At 36.2% G+C, this 12756-nt stretch overlaps 1 protein-coding gene across 12 annotated transcripts in view; it reads right to left on the minus strand.

Moving 5' to 3' along the window:
• Positions 1 to 12756, minus strand: part of ZBTB20 (zinc finger and BTB domain containing 20) — a 797562-nt gene that overhangs the window by 495931 nt on the left and 288875 nt on the right. For all 12 annotated transcript variants that reach the window (XM_032406586.1, XM_032406581.1, XM_032406599.1 and 9 more), the window contains one exon: positions 12202 to 12275. The gene's annotated coding sequence lies outside the window, so the exon portion shown is untranslated. The remainder of the gene's footprint in view (positions 1 to 12201; positions 12276 to 12756) is intronic.

A 12756-nucleotide genomic window follows, 5' to 3' on the forward strand; every position in this document is an offset into this window, starting at 1 on the left:
TAGTGAGATTATCATCAGAAAGAGAAGAAAAAGACAGACCCAGCAAGGTGTTGGGAAGTGAGCAGAAAAGTTAGTTGACCTGGGCCAAGGAGGGTTAGTGAGAGTTCTTGAAGAGGAGAGAAAGGCAGCAGGAACTTCAGGGCAGCTACTGTGAGAGATGTATTGTGGACAACAGAGATGGCAAAAAACAAAACAAAACAACAACAACAAAAAACCAATGAAACCCACAAAGTTTTTTGGTGAATTTGTAGGTTATATATTCAGATAAACTATAAACTTTTGCTTGCTCAACTATTAGTTCTTTGTATATGATTCCATGTATGAACCTTGTATCATGAAAGACCTCAGCTTTACACATATACATCATACTTATTAACAAGAATTAGTACCATCATAGAGCTCAGGAAATACTTGTTGAGAAAATGAATCACTCTATTTAGAGTATGTGCTTTACTCTGTATTATGGAGGTTGAGGCAATACAATGAAATTAAAAGTTCTGTATGATTATTTTTCTCAGGCTGATTTTCCAAGAAACAAAAGGTAGCAATTTAAAAAATAATTTTATATATTCATTTTCAAATTTTCATAATAGATATTCACTACAACTAATGAAACAATAAAAATGTTTAAAGAAAAAATTAATAATCTTCCATGTCCTTTTTTATTCTCAATCCCGTGAGATGACCATTGTGAAGAATATGGTCATAGAACATGCGCAACAAATTTATTCATAAATATTCATTACCCTGAAAATTTGCTCTTTTCACTTAATAAATTATGGTCATCCTCCCAGATCAAAAGTGATAGATATAATTCATTCTTTTTCAAATGGCTGTATAATCTTCAATAACATCTGTCCATATCATATGGTATATATGTAGTCAAATTAATAAATTCAATATCCTTTTCAAAAAAATGTTTATTAAAATTTTACTAAATTTTTACACAAGATACTGAACAAACACTGAATATCTATCTGGTACCAGTTTTAGTAACTGAGAAAATTAGTAAATTGCTCATGGTTCTTTACCTCAAGCAATTCACTCTGTAATATGAGAGATAAAACAGTTAATTTTTTTTTAATTTAAGAAAAAGTGCTCAGAGAATTTATAGTAAAGAATGCTTTTAAAATAAATCTTCAAAAGGAATAACATATTAAAAAATAATAATAAAGAAAAATTAAAAAAAATAAAAAGAGTAACATATTACTGACAATTCATTCTTAGTCATTGCTTCCAATGTATGAACAGTGCTTAGCAGCAACAGAGTACCTCGCTATATGGCAACTCAAAAAACAAACTAATTTCTATAGCAGGAAGGCCTCAGATAAAGTACCTTACTCTGGAGACCTCAAAGTGATTTATAATTCTGCTAATACTTTTACCGTAATAGTACTAAATGATATTTATGAACTACCTTTATTCCGTAGAGCTCTAAATACTTCATATATATCATTTGGCTTCTTTGTATAATGTCTGCACCGATCGAGAAAAGTGTCCCCTACAGATAAGGAAAATGATCTTAAGACAAAACTATCTGACAATGCCTGAATTAAGTCTCCAGACAGTCAGCCCCATACTCTTTCGTTTCCATTACACTTGCTGCCTCCCTCGTGGTAACTGCAACGATAATGTGGATAGTATGATGTAATCAATCAGAAAGTCTCATGAAGCATGAGAGTTAGTACTTACTTAAAAAACAAGGGCTTTTTCATGCAAACTATTTATCTGCTAAAAGGGCTTATGAATAAAGCTTCACTGACAAGTTTTCCAGGTAAGTCTAAGTTAACTTACAGAGCCGCCAGTCTAGTTGGCCCCTCCCACTTTCCAATGCCGCAGGAAGGTAAGACAGATAGAGTGTGAAATGTGTAACCCAGGTTCTCAGCTGTTCCTGCCAGCCCTAGTCCAGAAAAGAAAACAGAATTCTGATAGTAGCAACAGTGGCAATGATAACAATGTTAGACATATACTGATTATTTAATAACGTCCTATAATATTCAAGTAAGTTAAGCAAAGAATAGTTCAATAAAATTGTAGCAAAGGTTAAGCAAATTTCATATGGTCAAGTTTAGTGCAATTGCAAACAAGTAAATGACTGTCAAGAATCTTAATTTTCTAGTCCTTATAACTACCAACATGAGCAAACTTATTTTCCTACATCTTTGAGGGCATTTTAACATAGGAGGTTTATAACTCTGAGAATCTGATACTAATCATTAGACTGAGTTCATTCTGTATTCAATTTCTCATGACCTCCTGAAAGAATGTCAGTTTAGCATGGCCTCTTCCCTTCTCCACTTGACTCAAAGAATGGTGCTTCCACATTGCCATTTGGGATACATGAAGGGGTGCATTTAGAGCCAATGTGCTGCCACCTGATGTGTAAAACTATTGTTCTTGAGAAACATGTGCCTAATTCCCTGGAAATTTACTGTTTCAAAGAGTCACAAGTCTCCTGATTGCTTCTCACCAGTCTTGAAGAGATTAGATAAGCTTCCTCCCTCTTACAAAAGCTTTTATTCATTCAAAATTCCTTCGAGAACAAAACATTGAACCAGAATTGGATTTTTAACAAAATATTATAAGATTGTTGAAAACATTTTTTTTTTCCTGACGAGACCCAGCAGTTCAAATGATATATTAATGTACTTTCTGCTTTAGGGCTACTAGCAACATATTGCAAAGTGCAAGGATGGGCCAAAGAACAAAGTCCCTTCTGCAAAGTAGGAAAGATGGTTTTCATGGAGTTATTTTAAAAGACTTGAATGGACCCTTTCACATAGAACGACTTAGAAGTCAAACTCAAGAAACAGAGAGGATAAAGTAACAGCTGTAGAACCCTAACAGGTAAGCAACACTTCTAATCACCATAAACTTGTTTTGTATATTGTGCCATTCCATAGTGACAATAGGTTTTAGAATAATTGTTCAAGTGTATTATCTGATAATAGAAAATGACCTTCTCAGAAATGAAGGTGTATACATGCAGTACTGCTAAAATTGACACATGGAAGGAAATTCAGGATCATGTCTGAGTGGGAGCTGCCATTAAAAAACTGTTTCCAATCTCTTTCTCCTCCCCTTTTCCCCCCTCCCTCCTTCCCTCCTACCCTTCCTCCCTCCCTCTCCCTGTCTCTCTCTCTCTCTTGCTTTTACCAAGAAGTTCACTTCTAATGTAGTCCTCATTGGTCATTAGAAAACAATCTAACAATTCATAAGTGTGTTTGGATTTTCAGTTTTGCACTTTTTCTAGAAGCAGTTAACAATGAGCTCTTTCATTGACCTATATCTCTAATCAGGCTTTCAAGGCTTCAAATAAGTTAGTTTTGAAAAGGAAAACGTAAAACTTCTTCCTTTGTATTCGCCTCATAAATACAACAATTTTACTTCTTTTATTTTTCAAAGGTGTATTCAAGTATGATATAGGTTAGTAGTACTGTTATCTGTGATATGATTGGGGTCTTGGGCACAGACACAGAGTGAGTCAAGGTAATGTAGAGATGGAAGAGTAATGTCACAGATTCGACCTATCTTCCTAGCTCCTCATTTCTCAAAGAAGGAAACATATATGGGTCATTGTATTTATTTTCAGACAAGGTAATAAAACTTAATTATAAAAGCACCCTCTCAACACACTCTCTTCCTTCTTGAGAAGTCTATGAGAGCATGCCTTACAATTCTACTTTGCCAGATAAGGAAATGAGGTGTGAGGACCATAGAAGACTAACCAGCATCCAGGAGAAGAGCAGACTTAGAGGTTGATGGAACAATGGGAAGAACACCTGGGATCAGACAGATCTGTGTTAGAATTCTGGCTCAGGCTTTTACTAAGATGTGTGGGGCAATTTCATCTCACTGAACCTTGGTTTTCTAAATTTTAAACTAAGGATTATAACATTAATCTTGAGGTACTGTTGACGGAATTAAATGTGAAGAACTTTATGCAGAAAGGGTACCTGCTAAATCTAACTTTCTTTTCTTCCTTTTTTTTTTTTTTTTTCAATGTTTGGAGTATTAGAGAACTAATGACCTGTGTGACCACATGAGCTAAGGCGATAACAAAATGCAATAGATAAAAACAACAAGCAGGAGATAGTTTTGAATCAGTTAGGCCTGGCATCAATACAAATTCACTTACTGGCTTCGCAATCTTGGATGTTACTTAATCTTTCTGGAGCTCAGTATTCTCATTATAAAATGGAAATGATTCCTACTTTGCAGAGTGGTTGCTGAGTGTGGTAGCAAGGATTAAAGACAACTTTCACAAAGCATCTGGTACATTAAGTAAACAGATTGTGAGTAATACATATTGTTCAGATTTTTATTAATTAAAGCTCATCTCCTGTACTTAATATTCTTTTTTCCACCCAAGACCTTGAAAGGGTTATGGTAGGGGTGTTGATCACTGATAAGCTGGTTTAGCTGTGTTAATATACCTCCTAAGAATTAGGGTTACAGTTCCATCCCTGCCATTAACTATTTAACTGTATGTCTTAGAAAGGAATTCTAGGCCTGAATTTTGTTCATCTCTAAAATGAGGAAGCTGGAATAAATAATTCCTAAGTTTCCCTGTCACTATAATATTTTATGATTCTAGTGTCTTTTTACTAAGTTAAAGCAGATAAATCCTCATATCTTTAGAGCTTAACCTACTTCTCTATGGTTTAATTTTCACATTTCCTCTACCGTATTTCTTTTCCTTTTTTCTTCTCTTTCCTATTTTTTAATCTGGCAAAGGGCATAATTTCTACCATTTTGCAAACAAGCCGATATCTCCATTCTGATTTAGTGGTATTCCATAATATTAATGCATCATACTTTAAAATGATCTGGATTGTTTTTAATCCCAAAATTCAGTAATAATGAAGATAATGATATTCATTTCAAGGCTTTCTATGCCTCCAGGCCCCTGGTCATTGCACATGATAAAATACATCAAAATTAAAAATAAGATTAAGGGTAACATGTTAAAAATACATCCTAGGAGTAAAACACATTTTTGGTACTCATTCCTACATTGTGCAATTAGCACTTAAAAATAAACAAAAAAAAAGAGATTCATTAACCAACAACAGAATCGTAATAATTATTAACTAGAAAGGAAATAAAATTAACTTGACCTTATCTTAGAAGGTTGTCAGGAATCTACTTTGGTTATGCAGATGGAAAATATGTTGTGAACTATTAGATCTCAGTTTCAGAAATCCAAACCCCCCTCAAACTTAGAAGTAAACCTTTGGCAAGGATTCAAAATAAATGTATAGTTGCCATGAGCTTGTACATACTATTTACCTTTGAATTATTTTCACTTGTTCTATTCAATTAAAATATAGATAATATTTATTTATTTATTTATTTAATATATACATCTATTACGTGTTTTTCCAGTGTATTCAAAATAAAATCCAAATTCTTCACTCTGGCTACTCCTCTGACTTCACTTCCAATTACTCTCTTCTTTGTTTACTTCCCTCTAGCCACTCTGGAATCCTTTTATTTCCTTGAATACACAAAGTTTGCCTTTGCCTCCGGGCATTGTCTATGCTGTTTCTGTCTGGAGCTTTCTCTTCCTTCATGTTTCTATCCTCACCCCAAATTCTTCACCTGCCTGATTCTTCCTGTGCTTTAACTATCAACTTAAATTACACTTTCTATGAGAATTCTTTCCTGACTACTCAATGGACAGTATAACAGATTTTCTCCATGCATTACTGTCTTGCATATCTATTAGCTCTTTTCATGGACTACAATTTGTAATTTTGTAATTATTTGTTTACTTATTTAATGTCTGATTCCCTTAGGACACTATAAGTTCCATGAGAGCCTAAGGGATCATTTCTATATTCCCCAGATTAAGCATGGTTGGGCAATGAATTAATGATTCTACTGTGGTAGATTTTGTAGAGTTTAGAAATGTTAATTAAATATGGACTCTATCCCTAAAGAATTTATTTTCTAGTAAAGAGATAAAGCCTGAACATAAGTATCACTAAAAAATATAGAAAGCAATTCAAGTCTCAAAAAAAAAAAGTGTAGCTAAATGCTACATTAGTTTCTTAGGCTATTGTGACAAATTACCAAAACTTGTTGACTTAACAGAAATATATTCTCTCCCAATTCTGAATGCTAGAAGTCCAAAATCAAATTGTCAGCAGAGCCACTACAGGTGCTAAGTGAGCTTGGTAAACAGGGGAGAGTGAATTATTTCTGGCTAGGTCAAAGAGGGAAGGTTTCATGGAATTAATAGCATTCAAAATAGACCCAGAAGGATGGGTTAGATTTGCATATGGAAAAACAGAATAATGGACATCCAAGATGGCAGGAACAATATTAATAAAGGGGGGGGGGCTGCTGGTGGTGGTGAGGAAATTTGGCCTGAGTGTGTGGTATATTAAAACATAAGAATAAGTCAGGGGGTGCCTGGGTGGCTCAGTCAGTTAAGCGTCTGCCTTCGGCTCAGGTCATAATCCCAGGGTCCTGGGATTGAGTCACGCATCCAGCTCCCTGCTCAGCGGGGAGCCTGCTTCTCCCTCTGCCTCTGCTCCTTCTCCCTGCTCGTGCCCCCCTCCAATCTCTCTCTCTCTCAAATGGATAAATAAAATCTTAAAAAAAAAAAGAATATGTCAGAAACGAGGTTAGAATTAGATTTTAGATGGTCATAAATATTGGTTAGAAATTGTTTGGCGATTCATCTAGAATTGGTGGGGGGTGGGAGGGATGGGGTGGCTGGGTGATAGACACTGGGGAGGGTATATGCTATGGTGAGCGCTGTGGATTGTGTAAAACTGTTGAATCACAGACCTGTACCTCTGAAACAAATAATACATTATATGTTAAAAAAAGAAAGAAGATAGCAGGAAGGGAAAAATGAAGGGGGGAAATCGGAGAGGGAGACAAACCATGAGAGACTATGGACTCTGAGAAACAAACTGAGGGTTCTAGAGGGGAGGGGGGTGGGGGGATGGGTTAGCCTGGTGATGGGTATTAAAGAGGGCACGTATTGCATGGAGCACTGGGTGTTACACACAAACAATGAATCATGGAACACTACATCAAAAAATGATGTAATGTATGGTGATTAACATAACATAATAAAATAAAATAAAATAAAAAGTTTTGTCTGAACAAGGGTGACATAATCTTAGGGCTCCTGCTTCAGGAAACCTAATGAGGCAGCAGTGTTTAGGATGAACTGGTCTCCCTTCCCCCTGTCTCTCTCAATTAGGAGATTATTGCAGGGAAGAGAAAATGAAAACCTAAGACAGAGGTACCAAGGAAGGAGAATTAACAAGACCCGGCCACTTATTGGACACCTGGGGGGTGGGGGAAAGCAAGAATGACAAATTTTGAGTCAAGATGACCTGGACAATTGAGATGAAGAAAATTAGTATAGTCAAAAGGAGGATGATTAATTTTCACTAGGAGGATAAATTCAATTTTGATGTACTGACTTGGAGAAAACTAGTGTGATATCTATTCGAAGATTTAAATAAGGACATTGGAAATATAGGACTGGAATTTGGGAGAGATATCAGGACTAGAGATATAGATGTGTGAGTTGTCAGTAGTGTAATAACTGAAGTCATACAACCCTGAAAAGCAGTGTCAGATCATGGGAAGAGTATGAATATGGAATTTGACAGACCTATTCACATTCTATCTTTTACATTCACCTATTGTATGACCTGGGACAAATTGCTTAATCCCTCCACTTTCTTGTATATAAAGAGGTGGAAAATAATATTATCCCTTAGCTAGGATTATGTGAGTTGAGTATTTAAAAGACTGATCTTTATATCTGCTTTCATATTTTGGTGGCATGATTCCCAGTAAGAAATATATTTATTTTGCAATCCATTGTCTTAAAAATATGTAACACACTCTTTTTATAAATTTCTCCCTTTGATACTATTTCATTAAAAGCATATTGACTATGATTCTCTAAACGGATTCCATGACCTATGAATGGTTTGCAACCCACACTTTGGAAAAAACTGGCTCCAACCAGCATCCTATTCTCAGATCACACCATTACTACTCACTGTTCCCTCAACTTTCATTTTCATTACTCCCTCTACTTGGGCTACTGGTGAATATCAAATAATTTCTTTTTTAATTATTTTTTTTAGATTTTATTTTATTTATTTGAGAGAGAGAGCGCGAGCACAAGCAGGGGGAGTGGGAGAGGGAGAAGCAGGCTCCACGCTGAGCAGGGAGCCCGATGTGGGGCTCGATCCCAGGATCCTGGGATCATGACCTGAGCCAAAGGCAGACGCTTAACCAACTGAGCCACACAGACGCCCCAGATAATTTCTTGATGCTCCAAAGGAAATGATAACTATTTACTTTACTGTACCCATACAACATTCTGTCTTTAAGAAAGATGTATTTATTGCCCAAACAGATTATGAACTCCTTGATGACAGGAAGTATATGTTATTTACCCTGGTAAAATGATTTGTTCATAAGAGGCACAGAATAAATTTTAATTTATTATTAAAGAGAGAAGAGGTCTGAGGAGAGAACCTTGTTGTGCACCTACATCCAAGGCCCTGCTCTGGCATCCTCATGCTTCAATTCTTCCTTTTCTATATGCCAAAGCTTCCATGGGATTTTTTAAGACAGAACACCATCTCCTCATTTGGGGCACAAAGACATAAGCACTCATATTTTGTACATAGAAACTTGAACTTCTTCACATGGGGACAGGAAGGTTGGGAAGGTATAAAATAAATTTGAAGAAGAAACTAAGATATATCCAAGGACTTAGCTCTGGGTAAAATAACAGAAAAGTTCCTACACTGGTCTCTTCAGATTGCTAAATGACAGAATCCAATAAAGGCAACCTGAAATAAATTACTAGGGCAAGTAATTCATTTTAAATTATTAAAGTTTATTTCATTTTTTTCAGACTCTGAAAAACTTTTCTCTGACAGAAATGACCCCTGGCAACAGTGACATTCTGACACCATGCGTGATGCACACTCTTGGGAAGTCTGAATTCCATGTCACAATGGCTCTGTTCAGAATACTAGTTTTATCATGCCTGTAAGCACAATTAAACTACTGAAGTTTCTAATGGTCTTCTGTCCACTTTGTAAATTGTCATAAAGAATATTAAGTCAACCAAATAAATTTGCATCTATGTGACTCACTGTACAACCAGAGGCATGATATCAAAATGTACAGAAAAAAATGAAAAAAAAAACCTCTTTTGGTAACAATGAATATTTCCAGAAAACTCCTTATATATTAATTTTGGGCTAGTCTATGGAGGGAACTACAGTTCAAAGGGTCTCATAAAATGAACCTAAGCCAATTTGTTCCTCAGAAAACACTGCTCAGACCCTGAGTATAGAGGAAAGATCAAAGCCCCAGAGTCTAAATTCAGGTCTATTCTCAGGCCTAGATGACTAAAGGATGAGCTGCACTGGTGATCATTATGGTTTGGGTAACTTGCATGCCCTACCCTGGGCCTCAATATACTTATTCCAAAATGAGATTATTAGGACTTCTGCTTCTTACAGCCTTTGTACCTGTAATGTTTGATGAAGCTTTACCCTTAAATCCCTTTCACCTCAATTTTGTAATCTTAAAAAATATGAAATGTGTTTATAAAGTTCTTTGATGTCCTTAAATGTTATTCAACATGATAACGGTACAATTCACTAAGCCTAAATTTTATCATTTTAGTTTTGCCTCAGAGGCCACGTTTTATGAAAGCCTTAATTTGCATCAGCAGCAGCTGATTTAATAAAAATGAAGGGACCCCTTTTGGAAATAAATTAAAATTGGTGGGGGAGGGCAGAGAACTTTATGCAAAAAAAAAACAAAAACAGAAACAAAAACAACAAAAACAAAAAACAAAAAACCCCAAAACCACCAGAAAGCTAAATGTTGAAGGGGTCAGAAGGGGTCAAATGGTTCTGAGTTCTAAAGAATGTTGTGGTCTTGGGTGCCTGGGTGGCTCAGTTGGTTAAGCGACTGCCTTCGGCTCAGGTCATGATCCTGGAGTCCCAGGATCGAGTCCCGCATCGGGCTCCCTGCTCGGCAGGGAGTCTGCTTCTCCCTCTCCCACTCCCCCCTCTTGTGCTCTCTCTCTCTCTCACTCTCTCTCTCAAATAAAAAAAAATAAAATAAAATAAAGAATGTTGTGGTCTTATTCATGCTGAGAAACTGAGAAACTGGTACTGGCTTTTTATGCACTGAAAGTTGAGGCTTCTAATGGTGACTTCCCCAGGCCTGTTGCCCCGGTATCTATCGTACATGTGCCTCTATGTGCCTCTTTCCTTGAAGCACAATTCACCGCACGGCAATTAGACCAACAGGTGAAGAGCCCATCCTGGAGTCAGGTAGAGTTATCTTTGGAGACAACTTCAATGTATGGGATCTAAGACACATAAGTTAAGTGGAAAACTGCTGGAGACCATTTCACAGAAAAAAGGATATGGTATGAATTGGCCCTCCTCATCTTGGTGATGAGAAGGAAGGGTAAAGTCAATGAGGAGAAAGACCGAGAGACAGATGCCTAACGTGATGTGATGAACAGTTGGTTTGCCTTTGACAAATTCCTTTAAAATTGTCTTCCTGACTAAAATTGGTTGAAAGAACTTTATTCAACCCCTCTCCACAATAAATATTCTCTGACAGAATAAATCCTAGAGTACTGACTATGAACACATTTTATAATTGTATTAATAACAGTAACTATTTCATCATTACTATTATTATGCCAAGCACTGGAGATTAAAAAACGAGTAAGAAACAGACCCTGCTTCTGGAGACCTTTCTGTCTATGGGTTTGAACTGTTGTAGTTATGACAAAAATAACAACAAGCATCATTTATTCCCTCATTCCAGTCAAGCACTGTGCTCAGTGGGCACCATGCATAAGCTCCCTTTCCATTCATCAGCTACCCTGACAGTGAGGTGATCTTGCTCTGTCCATGCATCATCTTTCTCCTCCCACCAAAAAAGGGACCTAGCAGAAATTCAGACCATACATAGAGATACTTAAACAACTTCTGGACTATCAGCAGTCAACACACAAGCACTATAGCCAATAATGAAAGAGTACAGTGAACCAAAGTGAAAATGGAAGAAAGTGAATCACTTTTACTGCACTCTGTGGGACAGACACGGTGGCACTCTGAAAGCCACGGTGCAGTAGACCCCACATCCGGCCTTCCAACAATGACTCAAGGAGATGGATGTTATTTCAGTGTTTTAAGACTCTCTAAGGAAAGACCTTGCAACACATTAAACTGCAAAACTTAGGAAGACATCATAACCTTCTGGATTTCATTACCAAAACATACATTTTGATCTAAAATTAAAAAAAAAAAAAAAAAGATTGACTTCTCTCATAGTATTTCACAACCTTTGAGCGCAGCATTAAAATGCTTTTCTTTTTTCCCCCACCAACTATAAGCTTCTGTTTTCTTACCCTGGGCGTCTGATTCTTTTATATGCTCGGGTTCTATTCACTGCCTGTTATTCAGACATTGAAATCCCAAGTGTTAATTGTTCTTCCAAGTACATTGACAAAACAGCAGCTAAATAAGGGTAGACCAGACTGTGGTAGACTCTGACATGCATTTATGGAACAATGGGGCTCTGAGAGACAGCCTTGTAGCTCACGGGAAGACATAAGATGTGCTATTTTGACTGCTTCATAGCAGAATGGGGAACACACGCACACAAGGGAATTATGCATTTTACTTAGTTTTGCCCAAAGTCCTCAAGGCAACAGAATCTTGTGATGTCATCATGAACTTCTCTCCATTTCCATTGACACAAAGGCTAAAAATTTCTAATGACATCACAAAGGAAAAAGGAATCTACTTTGATTCCATAAGAAATCCATTACCTTCAATGGGACTTGAACAAAAATGTGAGAATCCCTCCTGTCACGGTGTATGTCACTGTGCGGATGCACAGTGGGTGACACCCTCCCTAATGCAATTCAAACCAGGCAAAAAAAAAAAAAAAGGATTCACAATTTAGGTTGAATAAAAAAGACATACTGAATATTGAGCCCAACAAATTTTTTTTTATAGAAGGAAATCATTTAAACATATATTTCTTCAGGGATATTCAAATTTTTACTCATGCCTGGTTACTATGTTACCAATGTTTTTGTCTTTTCTTGGGTTGGTCACAAAATCACAGAGGAAGAAGGTACAGGAAGCTTTCACTTACAGGAATGCAGTGCAGCTCAATCTTTTGTTTTTAAGGTGCAGTGATTTCAGTCTCTAAATGTAACTTCAGGCAGTCTGAAAAGAAACAGGTTAAAATCTCTTTCAGTTATAATTGGTATTTCAGATTTAATTAAAAATTAAACTTTCATAATGTTTCACCATCCAAAGCAATGCATTATCAGTCAAGCGTGGCTTTTTTTTTTTTTTTTTCTGTTAAGGAAAAAAAAAACCCTCTTCCCAGAGTAGTTTTTTAATGAAAAGAAAAGGATCTAAAGAGGAAAAAAAAAAGCAATTCTGAAAAACAAAATATGCCTCCCTGTTTAGGACTTATAATGATATGACTAGAAGCTCAGTGCCTCTGAATTTCAGCTAAATTCTATCTGATTTTTAAAAAACTACTCAACAATTTCACAGCCTAAAGATTACATAAAATGTTAATTTTAGAGAATAAAGAAGAAAATCTATTATCTGAATATACATGTTGAAGGAAAATTATGACTTCAAATAGAATTGGAAAAAAAATGTTAGATCTACTACTTTCAAGTGGCTGCATTGG

The sequence above is a fragment of the Phoca vitulina genome, unplaced genomic scaffold, assembly GCF_004348235.1.
Source record: "Phoca vitulina isolate PV1807 unplaced genomic scaffold, GSC_HSeal_1.0 scaffold8, whole genome shotgun sequence".
In the NCBI taxonomy this organism is placed as follows: Eukaryota; Metazoa; Chordata; class Mammalia; order Carnivora; family Phocidae; genus Phoca; species Phoca vitulina.